Source organism: Lynx rufus, unplaced genomic scaffold (genome assembly GCF_022079265.1).
Source record: "Lynx rufus isolate CCGP_SWC_20201006 ecotype Redwood Valley unplaced genomic scaffold, mLynRuf1.p SCAF_15, whole genome shotgun sequence".
Classification (NCBI taxonomy): domain Eukaryota; kingdom Metazoa; phylum Chordata; class Mammalia; order Carnivora; family Felidae; genus Lynx; species Lynx rufus.
Genome location: NW_025814829.1, coordinates 54,794,437 through 54,809,521, shown reverse-complemented (window position 1 = coordinate 54,809,521; position 15,085 = coordinate 54,794,437). Strand labels below are relative to the sequence as shown.

Sequence of the window (15,085 nt, the reverse complement as noted above, 5' to 3'; positions counted from 1 at the left end):
GCAGGTATCCCACATATTTTGTTGTGCAACCATGTTTTTGTATCTTTTTATTCAGAATTTTGTACACCAAATTAACCTTTAAAAAAATACCAAATGATGTATAAAACATAAGACATCATTATTCAAAAGTCAGATTAAGACAGAAACTATTACATATGCCGTTGAATGCCTAGGGAAGTTTCCCTGGAGCTGAAAATCCATTTGCAACTTCATCTTTGCAAAGATCATTAGTTACTGGGTAGACATGAGTACTCCTTGATTAATAAACTGATTACTAAATCTTGATGTCTTTATTAAGTTATGACACTTTAATCATTTCAACTTGTTTGGAAATCAAATGAATTGGTGTTTGTTATCTTTTTAAAGGTTAGTAACATCTAATTCCAGTATTGATTGAAAGGATTAAGACAACATATCTAAACTATCAAGTGCAGAATTAGGCACATAAATAGAAGTCAAAAATAATAATATCTTTTCCCTTTCTTTTCCTCCAAAAGGTCATTTTTCTAAAAAGATAAAATACATGTTCAAACACCACTCCTAGCCCAAGTGGAATCATTTGGTTTGACGTGCAGAGGGCCAAAGCCAAGTGGTGAATCAGAATACCAGAGACCAGAGGAAAGACATGGAGAGCAGTTAGGTGTGATGGTAGGTTGGTTACCAACCATATGGAGTCAATAAAGCATCAGGACCAAAAGAGCGACCAAAAAATGAAACTTGGCTAAGTCAAGGGGACTGCATCCTGAACAAATGAAACTGGAAACTGCATCTCTGGAAAATAGGAATAGGACTTGTTAGAAAGCAGTTGTGGTCTCACCTGTGTGTGTGACAGAAACTCTTCTAGGAACCTAGCTAGTGTGAGCTAGAAGTGCAAGGGAGAGAAGATGGTAGTAATAAGATATCAGGGGTAAAATCATCCATCTTTCTCAGTGCAGGATGACTTTTGGCCCCAAAGTACAAATAGAGGAACTTCTCCTTCCCCATACACTACATTTCCAGAGGTTTCCTGGACCAGAGAAGTGGACATGAAGTATAGGCAGACTGAATTATTTGTCATGAAAGGTCCTAAACACTCTGAAACTTCGTGATTCCATGATATAGGGCTGTGGTGTTTGTCATGTGAGCTCTCAGGTCCAGGCTCGGTGATAGTCCCAGTCAAGTAAGAACTGGCCATTTGGCAGGTGAGATTGCAATGCACAGGCTACAGAAAGAGATGGAAAGTGGATCTGAAAGAGTTGCCCGTAGGCCAACTCAGTGGGGTCACACAGCAATGAGGTACATAATCAATTCCACATACTAGTTCTTATCCTAGTTATTTGCCCTGGCTCTTTTGGGGCTGCAGATATATAAGGGAACCAACTTTATGATGGTACATACTGCAATTTGCAGTGTGCACTCTCCGTCCCGTTTCCCTGATTTATTCTTACCTTTGGTCTTCCTAAATTTCTTCAAGTGTTCAGGCACAAAAGCCCCTCTTTCTCTTCTTTTCCATAATAAGCCTTAATGGCCCTAGCACAAGATTGCCTGAAAAGAATTTCAGCTTCCTCTAGACTAAGATCTAATATTTATGAAGGTAGATTAAACACATTCTAAAATCTCCACTCCAAATGGAAATAATTTTTAAATTTTCAAGATTAAAAAGCACATAGCTGCTTATGAAAGTGATAAAGGGAACCATTTCTAACAAGAAAATAATCAAAGTGAATATTGTCAGAAACTAAAATAACTTGGCACTGGAGAGCTAGGCATGGATCTAAACAGAAAGTACAGGTGCAGTGGCCAGAAACTCTCCTACTTCCATGACCATAGACTCAGTTAACACTACCTCCAGGGAGCTTAGACTGTGAAACACAACACTCTGCCATGAGCAGCAACTGGGATAGCTTTGCACACTTCCCAAGGTTACTAGAGAACTAAGCCATTTCCAATGGCCGTAGTGTCCAGTATTATCCTGCATACATGAAAGGTGTGTGCTGTCATGTCACCAGCATGTGCAGGGCAGGAAATAGAAGGGCATTCCCTGAGCATAAAGTGTACCCTGACCCAGAGATATGAAACAGACTGTGGCTTTCCATGAGGAAAATACGGGAGAAATGTGTGAAATGTGAGCTTATAAACTATGTTCATAAAAATGCTTATAAGGTAAGCATTGTCAATGACAGAATATGGAAGAATTTACACCAAAGGAAAAAGACAAGGTCAATCTGAAGAGTACCTCAAAATAAGTATTTTTAAAGTTTTAAAGCAATAAAGTATTTAAATATGAGAAAAGAGGAGGCAGAGTTATATATAGATAGATAGATAGATAGATAGATAATATGAATTCATACCAAGAGTTTCATAGTGAAACTTTAGAATACTAATGAAAAAGAAAAATTTTTTTAATTTTTTTAATGTTTAATTTATCTTTGAAAGAGAGACAAAGTGTGAGTGGGGAGGGGAATAGAGACAGAGGGAGACACAGAATCTGAAGCAGGCTCCAGGCTCCAAGCTGTCAGCACAGAGCCCGATGTGGGGCTCAAACTCACAAACTGCGAGATCATGACCTGAGCTGAAGTCAGACACCTAATGGACTGAACCACCTAGGCACCGCTAATGAAAGAGAATTTTAAAATATCCCAAAAGTTACCAGGGGGTAAAGAAACAGAAGTCTGATTTATATTATCTTTGGCAATGTGAAATGTCAGAAGTCAGCAAAGTGAAAATCTGATTTTAAAATTCTATATTCAACTGGACTTCTGGGGAAGATGGTGGGATAGGAGGACCCTAAGCTCACCTCATCCCATGGAAACAACTAGGTAACACATCAGTGTAAATAACTCAGAAAATGACCAGAATACTGGCAGAACAGACTCTCCACAGCTAAATGTAGAGAAAAGGCCAGAGGGTAAGGAGGGTGGAGATGTGGTTGAGAAGCTAAATGAATCTGTAGAACATTCCCTGGGATGGAGATATGCCGTGGGAGCAGACAAGGTAAAGAAGAAGACCCTCATGCCAGCCACTCCAGGCACGGAAGATCCCTATAACATTGGGCTTTGGGAATCAGAGGGGCATAATTTTACGAGTTCTTACAATCAGCAGACTTTAACACCTTGAACTTTAAAAATAGCAGACTCAGGAATGGGAGAACCAGAAGGGTGAAAGGAAATTGAGTCCTTGCCAAGAGACAGCATAACAAACACGCAAGGAGATACAGCATAAAATCAGCAGTTTGAAAAAAACCTGGGGCATATGGGGTGGGGGAGATTTCTTTACTAATCTTAGAGCCTGTGCTAAGAGGTCAGGGATCTTTGGGAGATTTTGTTCTATAGGAACAAAAGAGCTGGTTGTTCTCATTTCCCTCCCTGGCCCCCCAGCCTAAACAGATGAACACTTGTGGAACAAAGTGCCAACACTCACTACCTAACTTGCTAACAATACTGCCATCTTAGCATTCTCCTGTGGACACACCCCCTCCAGCCAGGCCTCAGCTCCAGCTCCCCTCCCACAGCAGACCTGAACAAACCTTGCTAACACAAGATGCCACACTCCTACATTCTCCTTTAGACCTACTTCCTCCAATATGCACTTGGCTGGAGCCCATTCAAAGCAGCGCCACAAGGTTGGCAGTGTGCAAGCAGCCCCAACAGGGACCAACACCACTCCAAAGTGACTCCTGCCACGGGGAGAGGAGAAGATAACCACACAAACCAGTCCAACTGTGGCTGCAGCAGTGGGATGGGGAAAGACAGGTGATCTGACTGCAAGTCTCACCCAACAAAGAAAGCTTCTCAAGGGACACTGGGAAGTGCCCTGTAGTTAAGTGCTACTGCATCCCTGGCAAACAGCTAGTCTGACTCAACTCAAGCCCAAGGAGGCCCCAGACTGACCCATTACAACACAGGGACCAAACTCTGCAAAGAGAGTCACTGCCAACAATTGGACTGATGGAAAAAGCAGCTCAGTCACAAAAGCAGGGTGCATGCAACACATATAGGAGACACCCCTGAAGCACCAGGTTCCAGTGAACAGGGGACACTGCACTGCAGGACCTCTTCTGTATAAGGCCATTACTTTCAAGAGCAGGACATATAGCTGACTTTCTAATATATAGAGACAGACACAGAGGTTAGACAAAAATGAAGAGACAAAGGAATATATCTCAAATGAAAAAAAAAGGACAAAATCACAGCAAAACATCTAAACAAACCAAAGGTAAGCAATATGATAAAGAATTTAATGATCATAAATATACTTACTGAACTTGAGATAAGAGTGGAGAACCTCAGTAAGACAAAGAGATAGAAAACAAAAAAAAATCAGAAATGAAGAACTCAATAAAGAAAAATGAAAATATACTGGAGAGAATTAATAGTAGATTAGAGGAAGAAAACAATTACTAAAATTAAAAAATTAAAAACAAAACAAAAAAATCAAATAAAGGAAAGTAGATCCTAGGTCTGTTTTGGTTTGCTTGTTGAATTAAGCTTGATAGAATAGAGAAAAGAGGGAAGGGAAAGAAAAAAAAAAGGTAAGAAAAAACCACGAATATAAGAACACTAGCTAGGCTTCTGAAAAGCATAGAAGACCCCGGAGAATTCCTTTCTGCAGAGATAAAAGAAGTAAAATGTAGTCAGACTGAAGTTAGAAATGCCATAACTGAGATGTAATCTCAAATTGACACCATGAAGAAAAAAATGGACAAAGCAAAGCAGAGGATCAGCAATATGGAAGATAAAGTTATGGAGAATAATGAAGCAGAAATAAAGACGGGAACAAAGAAAAAAGATCATGATACAAGACTTAGAGAACTCAGTGACTTATTAAAAAGGAATACTATCTGAATCATAGGAGTCACAGAAAATGAAGAGAGAAAAAGGGGCGGAAGGTTTATGTGAGAACATTATAGCAGAAAACTTTCCTAATCTGGGGAAGGACACAGACATCGAAGTCCAAGAAGAACAGAGAATTTCCATTAGATTCAACAAAAAACAACCATCACCAAGACATATCATAGTCAAATTCACAAAATACACAAAGAATTATGAAAGAAATAAGGGGAAAAAGTCCTTAACATACAAGGTAAGACAGATCAGGTTCATAGCAGATCTGTCCACAGAAACTTGGCAGGCCAGAAAGGACCAGCAGGATATATTCAACGTGCTGAATAAAAAATACATAAATATGTAGCCAAGAATTCTTTATCCAGAAAGGCTGTCATTCAAAATAGAAGGAGATATAGTTTCCCAGACAAATTAAAACTAAAAGAGGTAGTAACTACTAAAGAAGCCCTGCAAGAAATTTTAAGTGGGACTCTTTGAATGGAGGAAAGACAACAAAACAGAAGAGACCAAAAGCAACAAAGACTACAAAGGACCAGAGATGATTACCAGAAGCACCAACTTTACAGGTAATAAAATAGAATTAAATTCATGTTTCAATAATCACTCTGAATGTAAATGAACTAAATTCTCCAATCAAAAGACATATGGTATCAGAAAGGATAAGAAAACAGGACCTATTTATATGCTGCCTATGAGAGACTCGTTTTAGACCTAAGGACATCTGTAGATTGAAAGTAAGGGGATGGAGAACCATCTATCAGGCTAATGGATGTCAAAAGAGACCCAGAGTAGCCATAAGTATATCAAAGATTTTATTTATTTATTTATTTATTTATATGAAATTTATTGTCAAATTTGTTTCCATATAACACCCAGTGCTCATCCCAACAGGTGCCCTCCTCAATGCCGATCACCAACACTTCCCTCCCTCCCACCTGCCCCCCCCCATCAACCCTCAGTTTGTTCTCAGTTTTTCAGAGTCTCTTATAGTTTGGCTCTCTCCCTCTCTAACTTTTTTTTTTCCTCCCCCCCCCCACCCCTATGGTCTTCTGTTAAGTTTCTCAGGATCCACATAAGAGTGAAAACATATGGTATCTGTCTTTCCTTGTATGACTTACTTCACTTAGCATAACACTCTCCAGTTCCATCCACGTTGCTACGAAAGGCCATATTTCATTCTTTCTCATTGCCACGTAGTATTCCATTGTGTATATAAACCACAATTTCTTTATCCATACATCAGTTGATGGACATTTAGGCTCTTTCCGTAATTTGGCTGTTGTTGAAAGTGCTGCTATAAACATTGGGATACAAGTGTCCCTATGCATCAGCACTCCTGTATCCCTTGCGTAAATTCCTAGCAGTGTTATTGCTGGGTCATAGGGTAGGTCTATTTTTAATTTTTTGAGGAACCTCCACACTATTTTCCAGAGTGGCTGCACCAGTTTGCATTCCCACCAACAGTGCAAGAGGGTTCCCGTTTCTCCACATCCTCTCCAGCATGTATAGTCTCCTGGCTTGTTCATTTTAGTCACTCTGATTGGCATGAGGTGGTATCTCAGTGTGGTTTTGATTTGTATTTCCCTGATGAGGAGTGATGTTGAGCATCTTTTCATGGATGCAAAAATTCTCAATAAGATATTAGCAAATCGAATTCAACAGCATATAAAAAGAATTATTCACCATGATTAAGTGGGATTCATTCCTGGGCTGCAGGGCTGGTTCAACATTCGCAAATCAATCAATGTGATACATCACATTAATAAAAGAACAGATGAGAACCATATGATCTGTCAATAGATGCAGAAAAAGCATTTGACAAAATTCAGCATTCTTTCTTAACAAAAACCCTCGAGAAAGTCGGGATAGAAGGAACACATTTAAACATCATAAAATCCATTTATGAAAAGTCCACAGCTAATATCATCCTCAATTGGGAAAAACTGAGAGCTTTCCCCCTGAGATCAGGAACACAACAGGGACGTCCACTCTCACCGCTGTTGTTTAACATAGTGTTGGAGTTCTAGCATCAGCAATCAGACAAAAAAGGAAATCAGAGGCATCAAAATTGGCAAAGATGAAGTCAAGTTTTCACTTTTTGCAGATGACATATTATACATGGAAAACCCGATAGACTCCACCAAAAGTCTGCTAGAACTGATACGTGAATTCAGCAAAGTCACAAGATACAAAATTGATGTACAGAAATCAGTTGCATTCTTATACATGAATAATGAAGCAACAGAAAGACAAATAAAGAAACTGATCCCATTCACAATGGCACCAAGAATCATAAAATACCTAGGAATAAATCTAACCAAAGATGTACAAGATCTGTATGCTGAAAACTATAGAAAGCTTATGAAGGAAATTTAAGAAGATACAAAGAAATGGAAAAACATTCTGTGCTCGTGGATTGGAAGAATACATATTGTTAAAATGTCAATACTACCCAAAGCTATCAACACATTCAATGCAATTCCATTCAAAATTGCACCAGCATTCTTCTCGAAGTTGGAACAAGCAATCCTAAAATTTGTATGGAACTACAAAAGACCCCGAATAGCTTAAGTAATATTGAAGAAGACCAAAGCAGGAGGCATCACAATCCCAGACTTTAGCCTCTACTGCAAAGCTGTAATCATCAAGGCAGCATGGTATTGGCACGAAAACAGACACATAGACCAATGGAATAGAATAGAGACTCCAGAATTGGACCCACAAAAGTATGGCCAACTAATCTTTGAAAAAGCAGGAAAGATTATCCAGTGGAAAAAAAGACAGTCTCTTTAACAAACGGTACTGGGAGAACTGGACAGCAACATGCAGAAGAATGAAACTAGACCACTTTCTTACACCATTCACAAAAATAAACTCAAAATGGATAAAGGACCTGAATTTGAGACAGGAAACCATTAAAACCCTAGAGGAGAAAGCAGGAAAAAAACTCTCTGACCTCAGCCACAGCAATTTCTTACTTGACACATCTCCAAAGGCAAGAGAATTAAAAGCAAAAATGAACTATTGGGACCTCATGAAGATAAAAAGCTTCTGCACTGCAAAGGAAACAATCAACAAAACTAAAAGGCAACCGACAGAATGGGAAAAGATATTTGCAAATGACATATCAGGCAAATGACTAGTATCCAAAATCTATAAAGAACTCACCAAATTCCACACCCGAAAAATAAATAATCCAGTGAAGAAATGGGCAGAAAACATGAATAGACACTTCTCTAAAGAAGACATCCAGATGGCCAACAGGCACATGAAAAGATGCTCAACATCACTCCTCATCAGGGAAATACAAATCAAAACCACACTGAGATACCACCTCACGCCAGTCAGAATGTCTAAAATGAACAAGCCAGGAGACTATACATGCTGGAGAGGATGTGGAGAAACGGGAACCCTCTTGCACTGTTGGTGGGAATGCAAACTGGTGCAGCCACTCTGGAAAATAGTGTGGAGGTTCCTCAAAAAATTAAAAATAGACCTACCCTATGACCCAGCAATAACACTGCTAGGAATTTACGCAAGGGATACAGGAGTGCTGATGCATAGGGACACTTGTATCCCAATGTTTATAGCAGCACTTTCAACAACAGCCAAATTACGGAAAGAGCCTAAATGTCCATCAACTGATGTATGGATAAAGAAATTGTGGTTTATATACACAATGGAATACTACGTGGCAATGAGAAAGAATGAAATATGGCCTTTCGTAGCAACGTGGATGGAACTGGAGAGTGTTATGCTAAGTGAAGTAAGTCATACAAGGAAAGACAGATACCATATGTTTTCACTCTTATGTGGATCCTGAGAAACTTAACAGAAGACCATGGGGGCGGGGGGGGGGGAGGAAAAAAAAAAGTTAGAGAGGGAGAGAGCCAAACTATAAAAGACTCTGAAAAACTGAGAACAAACTGAGGGTTGATGGGGGGGGCGGGTAGGAGGGAGGGAAGGGTTGGTGATCAGCATTGAGGAGGGCACCTGTTGGGATGAGCACTGGATGTTGTATGGAAACCAATTGGACAATAAATTTCATATTTAAAATTAAAATAAAACAAAGACTGTAACAAAAGATGAGGAAGGGCATCATATCATAATCTTCCACCAAGAAGATCTAATGTAAATATTTACGCCCCATCTTGACAGCACCCAAATATATAAATCAATCACAAACATACAGAAACTCATCGATAATAATACCATAATGATAGAGGACTTCAACTCCCCACTTACAACCACGGACTGATCGTGTAAGCAGAAAATCAACAGGGAAACAATGGCTATGAATGACACACTGGACCAGATGGACTTAACAGATATACTCAGGACATTTCATCCTAAAGCAGAGTACACATTCTTCTCAAGTGCACATGGAACATTCTCTAGAATATATCACATACTGGGGCACAAGTCAGCCCTCAGCAAGTACAAAACGATTGAGATCATATCATTCATATTTTCAGAATAGTGCTACAAAACTTGAAGTCAACCACAAGAAAAAATTTGGAAAGGCCATGAATACTTGGAGATTAAAGAATATCTTACTAAAGAATTAATAGATTAACCAAGATATTAAAGAGAAAATTAAAAAGTACACAGAAACCAACAAAAATAACATGACAGCCCCAAATCTCTGGGATGCAACAACTATAGTCATAAGAGGGAAGTGTAAAGCAATCCAGGCCTTCCTAAAAAAGGAAGAAAGTCTCAAGTACATAACCTAACTTTATACCTAACGGAGCTGGAAAAAGAACATCAAATGAAGCTCAAACCACAGAAGAAGGGAAATAGTAAAGATTAGAGCAGAAATCAATGATACTGACAACAAAAACAAAACAAAACAAAAAAACAAACAAAAAACAGTAGAAAAGACAAATAAAACCAGGAGCTGGTTCTTTGAAAGAATTAACAATATTGATAACCTTCTACCAGAATGATCAAAAAGAAAAAGGAAAGGCCTGAATAAATAAAATCACAAATGAGAGGAGAGATCATAACCAATACCTCAAAAATACACACAATAATAAAAGAATATTATGAACAATTAGTTGCCAACAAATTAGGCAATCTGGAAGAAATGGACAAATTCCTAGAAATGTATAAACAACCAAAGCTGAAACAGGAACAAATAAAAAATTTGAACAGACCCACAACCAGTAAAGAATTTAATCATAATCAAAAATCTTCCAACAAATAAGAGTCAAGGACCAGATGGCTTTCTATGGGAATTTTACCAAACATTTAAAGAAGAGTTAACACCTATTCTTTTGAAGTTGTTCAAAAAAATAGAAATGGAAGGAAAACTTCCAAACTTATTCTACAAGGCCAGCATCACCTTGATTCTAAAACCAAAGACCCCACTAAAAAGGAGAACTAAAGACTAATTTCCCTGATGAATATGGGTACAAAAATTCTCAACAAGATACTAGCCAATTGAATCCAACAATACATTATAAGAATTATTCACCACGATCAAGTGGGATTTATTCCTGGGGTGCAGGGCTGGTTCAATATTCACAAATCAATAAATGTGATACATCACATCAATAAAAGAAAGGATAAGAACCACATTATCTATCAATTGATGTGGAAAAGGATTTGGCAAAATACAGCATCTTTCTTAATAAAAACCCACAATAAAGTAGGGATAGAAAGAGCATACCTCAAGATGGTAAAGTCCATGTATGAAAGACCCACTGCTAATATCATCCTTAATGGGAAAAAACTGAGAACTTACCCCCTAAGGTCAAGAACAAGACAAGTATGTCCACTCTGAACACTGTTATTCAACATAGTGTTGGAAGTCCTAGGCTCAACAATCAGACAACACACTCTACATGGAAAACCAAAAGACTCCACCCAAAAACTGCTAGAACAGATACATGAATTCAGCAAAGTCATAGGATATAAAATCAATGTATAGAAATTGGTTGCATTTCTATACACCAATAATGAAGCCACAGAAGGAGAAATAAAAGAATCTATCCCATTCACAATTGCATCAAAAACCGTAAAATACCTGGGAATAAACCTAACCAAAGAGGTAAAAGATCTATATACTGAAAACTATGAAAAGCTTATAAAAGAAATTGAAGGAGACATAAAAAAATGGAAAAACATTCCATGCACCTGGATTGGAAGAACAAATCTTGTTAAAATGTCAATACTACCCAAATCAATCTAAATATTCAATGCAATCCCTATCAAAATAATACAAGCATTCTTCACAGAGCTAGAACAATTCTGAAACTTGTATGGAACCAGAAAAGACCCGAATAGACAAAGTAATGTTGAAAACGGAAATCAAAGCTGTAGGCATCACAATTCCAGACCTCAAGCTGTATTACAAAGCTGTAAGACAGTATAGTATAGGCACAAAAACAGACACATAGATCACTGGAACAGAATAGAGAACCCAGAAATGGACCCACAAACGTATGGCGAACTAATCTTTGAGAAAGCAGGAAAGAACATTCGATGGAAAAGACAGTCTTTTCAGCAAATGGTGCTGGGAAAACTGGACAGCAACATTCAGAAGATGAACCTAGACCACTTTCTTATACCCTACATGAAAATAAACTCAAAATGGAAGAAAGACCTAAATATAAGACAGGGAGCCATCAAAACAAGAAACAACTTCTTTGACCTTGGCTGCAACAACTTCTTACTTGACATGTCTCCAGAGACAAGGGATATAAAAACAAAAATGAACTATTAGGACCTCATCAATACAAAAATCTACACACAAAGGAAACAATCAGCAAAACTAAAAGGCAACTGATAGAATGGGAGAAGATATTTGCAAATGGCATATCAGATAAAGGGTTGGTATCCAAAATCTATAAAGAACTTACCAAATTCAACACCCAAAAAACTAATAATCCAGTTAAGAAATGGGCAAAAGACATGAATAGACAGTTCTCCAAAGAAGACATCCAGATGACTAACAGACACATGAAAAGTTGCTCAACATTGCTCATCATCAGGTAAATACAAATCAAAACCACAATGAAATATCACCTTGCCTCTTAGAATGGCTAAAACGAACACTCAGGAAACAACAGATGTTGGCAAGGATGCAGAGGAAAGGAAACCCTTTTGCACTGCTGGTGAAAATGCAAACTGGTGCAGTCACTCTGGAAAACAGTATGAAATTTCCTCAAAAAATTAAAAATAGAACTACTACACGACCCAGCAATTGCACTACTAGGTATTTACCCAAAGAATACAAAATGATGACTCAAAGGGGCACATGGACCCCGATGTTTATAGCAGCATTATCTTCAATAGCCAAATTATGGAAAGAGCCTAAATGTCCACTGATTAGCAAATGGATAAAGAAGATATGGTATATGTATACAATGGGATACTACTTGGCAATGAAAAAGAATGAAATCTTGCCATTTGCAACAATGTGGATGGAACTAGAGTGTATTATGCTAAGTGAAATAGAGAAAGACAAATATATGAGTTTACTCATATACGGAATTTAAGAAGCAAAAGAGATAACATAGGGAAAGGGAAACAAAAATAAGACAAAAACAGAGGGAGACAAACCATAAGAGACTCTTAAATACAGAGAACAAACTGAAGGTTGCTGGAGGGGTGTTGGGTGGGATATGGGCTAAATGGTTAGTGGGTATTAAGGAGGGCCCTTGTTGGGATGAGCACTGGGTGTTATATGTAAGTGATGAATCACTGAATTCTGTTCCTAAAATCATTATTACACTATATGTTAACTCACTTGGAATTAAATTTAAAAAAAAAGAAGAGATCCGTTTTAGGCCTAAAGTCACCTGCAGATTGAAAGTGAGGGAATGGAGAGACATTTATTGTGCAAATAGATGTCAAACAAAAGCCAGAGTATCAATACTTATATTAGACAAACTAGATTTTAAAACCAACAATGTAAAAAGAGACAAAAAAGGACAGTATATTATCAAAAAGGGAAAAATCCAACAAGAAGATCTAACAATTGTAAATATTTATGCACCCAACTTGAAGCACCAAAAAGTAGAGCAGCTAATAACATACATAAAGGATATAATTGATAGTAATACAATAATAACTTTAACACCAACTTACATCAATGGACAGATCTTAAATAAACAGAAAATCAACAAAGTAACAGTGGCTTAGAATGACACATTGGACCAGATGGATCTAACAGAGCAGTCCGTCCTATTCATCCTATTCAGAACATTCCATCCTAAATGGCAGAATACACATTATTTTCAAATGCATATAGAACATTCTCCAGAATAGACAGCATATTAGGCCATGAAACAAGACTCAACCATTTCAGAAGATTGAAGTCATATCATGGATCTTTACCAATCACCACGCTAAGAAACTAGGAAACAACCATGAGAAAATATCTAGAAAGACCATAAATACATGTAGGTTAAATGACATGCTACTAAACAATGAATGGGTCAACCAAAAATTCAAAGAAAAAATTAAAAAACACTTGGAGACAAATGAAAATGAAAACACAACAGTCCAAAATCTTTGGGATGCAACAAAGGCTGGTTTAAGAAGGAAGTATATAGAAATACAGGGCTACCTCAAAGAGCAAGAAAAATCTAAAGTAAACAACCTATCATTACACCTAAAGAAGCTAAAAAAGAAGAACGAAATGCAAAGCCAGCAGAAGGGAAGAAATAATAAATATTAGAACAGAAATAAACAAAATAGAAAATAAAATTTTAAAAATAGAAGAGATCGGGGCGCCTGGGTGGCGCAGTAGGTTAAGCGTCCGACTTCAGCCAGGTCACGATCTCGCGGTCCGTGAGTTCGAGCCCCGCGTCGGGCTCTGGGCTGATGGCTCGGAGCCTGGAGCCTGTTTCCGATTCTGTGTCTCCCTCTCTCTGCCCCTCCCCCGTTCATGCTCTGTCTCTCTCTGTCCCAAAAATAAATAAATGTTGAAAAAAAAAATTTAAAAATAGAAGAGATGAATGAAACCAGGAGCTGGTTCTTTGAAAATATCAACAAAATTGATAAGCCTTTAACCAGAGTCATAAAAATAAAAAAGGAGCCAAAAAAACAAAATTAGAAACAAAAGAGGATAGGCTCTCTGCTCTTTCCCATTTGACAGATAGGTGCATCTTTTGGTGCAGTGCCAGCCATGTCCCTGATACATGATGGTGAAGGTTCGAGTAAACAGATTTGGCCATATTGGGGGGCCTGGTTCCAAGGCTGCTTTTGATACTGGAAAAGTGTATATTGTTGCAATCAATAACCCCTTCCTTGACTTCAGCAACATGGTCTACATGTTCCACACTATGATTCCACCCACGGCAAGTTCCACAGCACAGACAAGGCCAAGAACAGGAAACTTTCATCAGTGGAAAGCCCAGCTACATCTTCCAGGAGCAAGATCCCACAAATATCAAATGGTGTGATGCTGGTGCTGAGTATATTGTGGAATTCACTGGGGTCTTCACTACCATGGAGAAGCCTGGGGCTCACTTGAAGGGTGGAGCCAAGAGGGTCATTATCTCTTTTCCTTCTGCTGATGCCCCATGTTTGTGATCGTTTTGAATCATGAGAAGTCTGACAATTCTGTCAAGATACTTCCTGCACCACCAACTGCTTGGCCTCTCTGACCAAGGTCATTCATAACAACTTCAGCATCCTAGAGGGACTCATGACCAAAGTCCATGCTATCACTGCCACCCAGAAGACTGTGGACACCCCCTCTGGGAAACTGTGTAATGATAGATGTGCTGTCCAGAACATCATCCCTGCTTCTATTGGTACAGTCAAGACTGTAAACAAGGTCATCCCTGAGCTCAATGGGAAACTGACTGGCATGGCCTTACACGTACCCACCCTCAACATGTCAATCATGGATGTGACCCCCTGCCTGGAGAAAGCTGCCAAATACAATGACATCAAGGAAGTGGTGAAGCGGGCATCAGAGGGCCCCTTCAAGGGCATCCTGGACTACACCGAGGACCAGGTTGTCTACTGAGACTTTCACAGTAACACTCACTCTTACACGTTTGATGCTGGGACTGGCATTGCTCTCAATGACCACTGTGTCAAGCTCGTTTCCTTGACACAGTGAATTTGGCTTCAGCAACTGGGTGGTGGACCTTATGGTCCACATGGCCTCCAAGGAGTAAGACCCCCCTGGACCACCAGCCTCAACAAGAGCAAGAGGAAGACAGAGGCCCTCAGTTGCTGGGGAGTCCTTGCCCCAACTCATCTGCCAACATACTGAGAAGCTCCCAACCTCCACAGTT

General features: G+C 38.8%; 1 pseudogene; it reads left to right on the top strand.

Annotated features, from left to right (window-relative positions):
• Nucleotides 1-13,978: 13,978 nt before the first annotated feature.
• Nucleotides 13,979-14,965, top strand: LOC124510471 (glyceraldehyde-3-phosphate dehydrogenase-like; annotated as a pseudogene).
• The last annotated feature ends 120 nt before the right edge of the window (nt 14,966-15,085 follow it).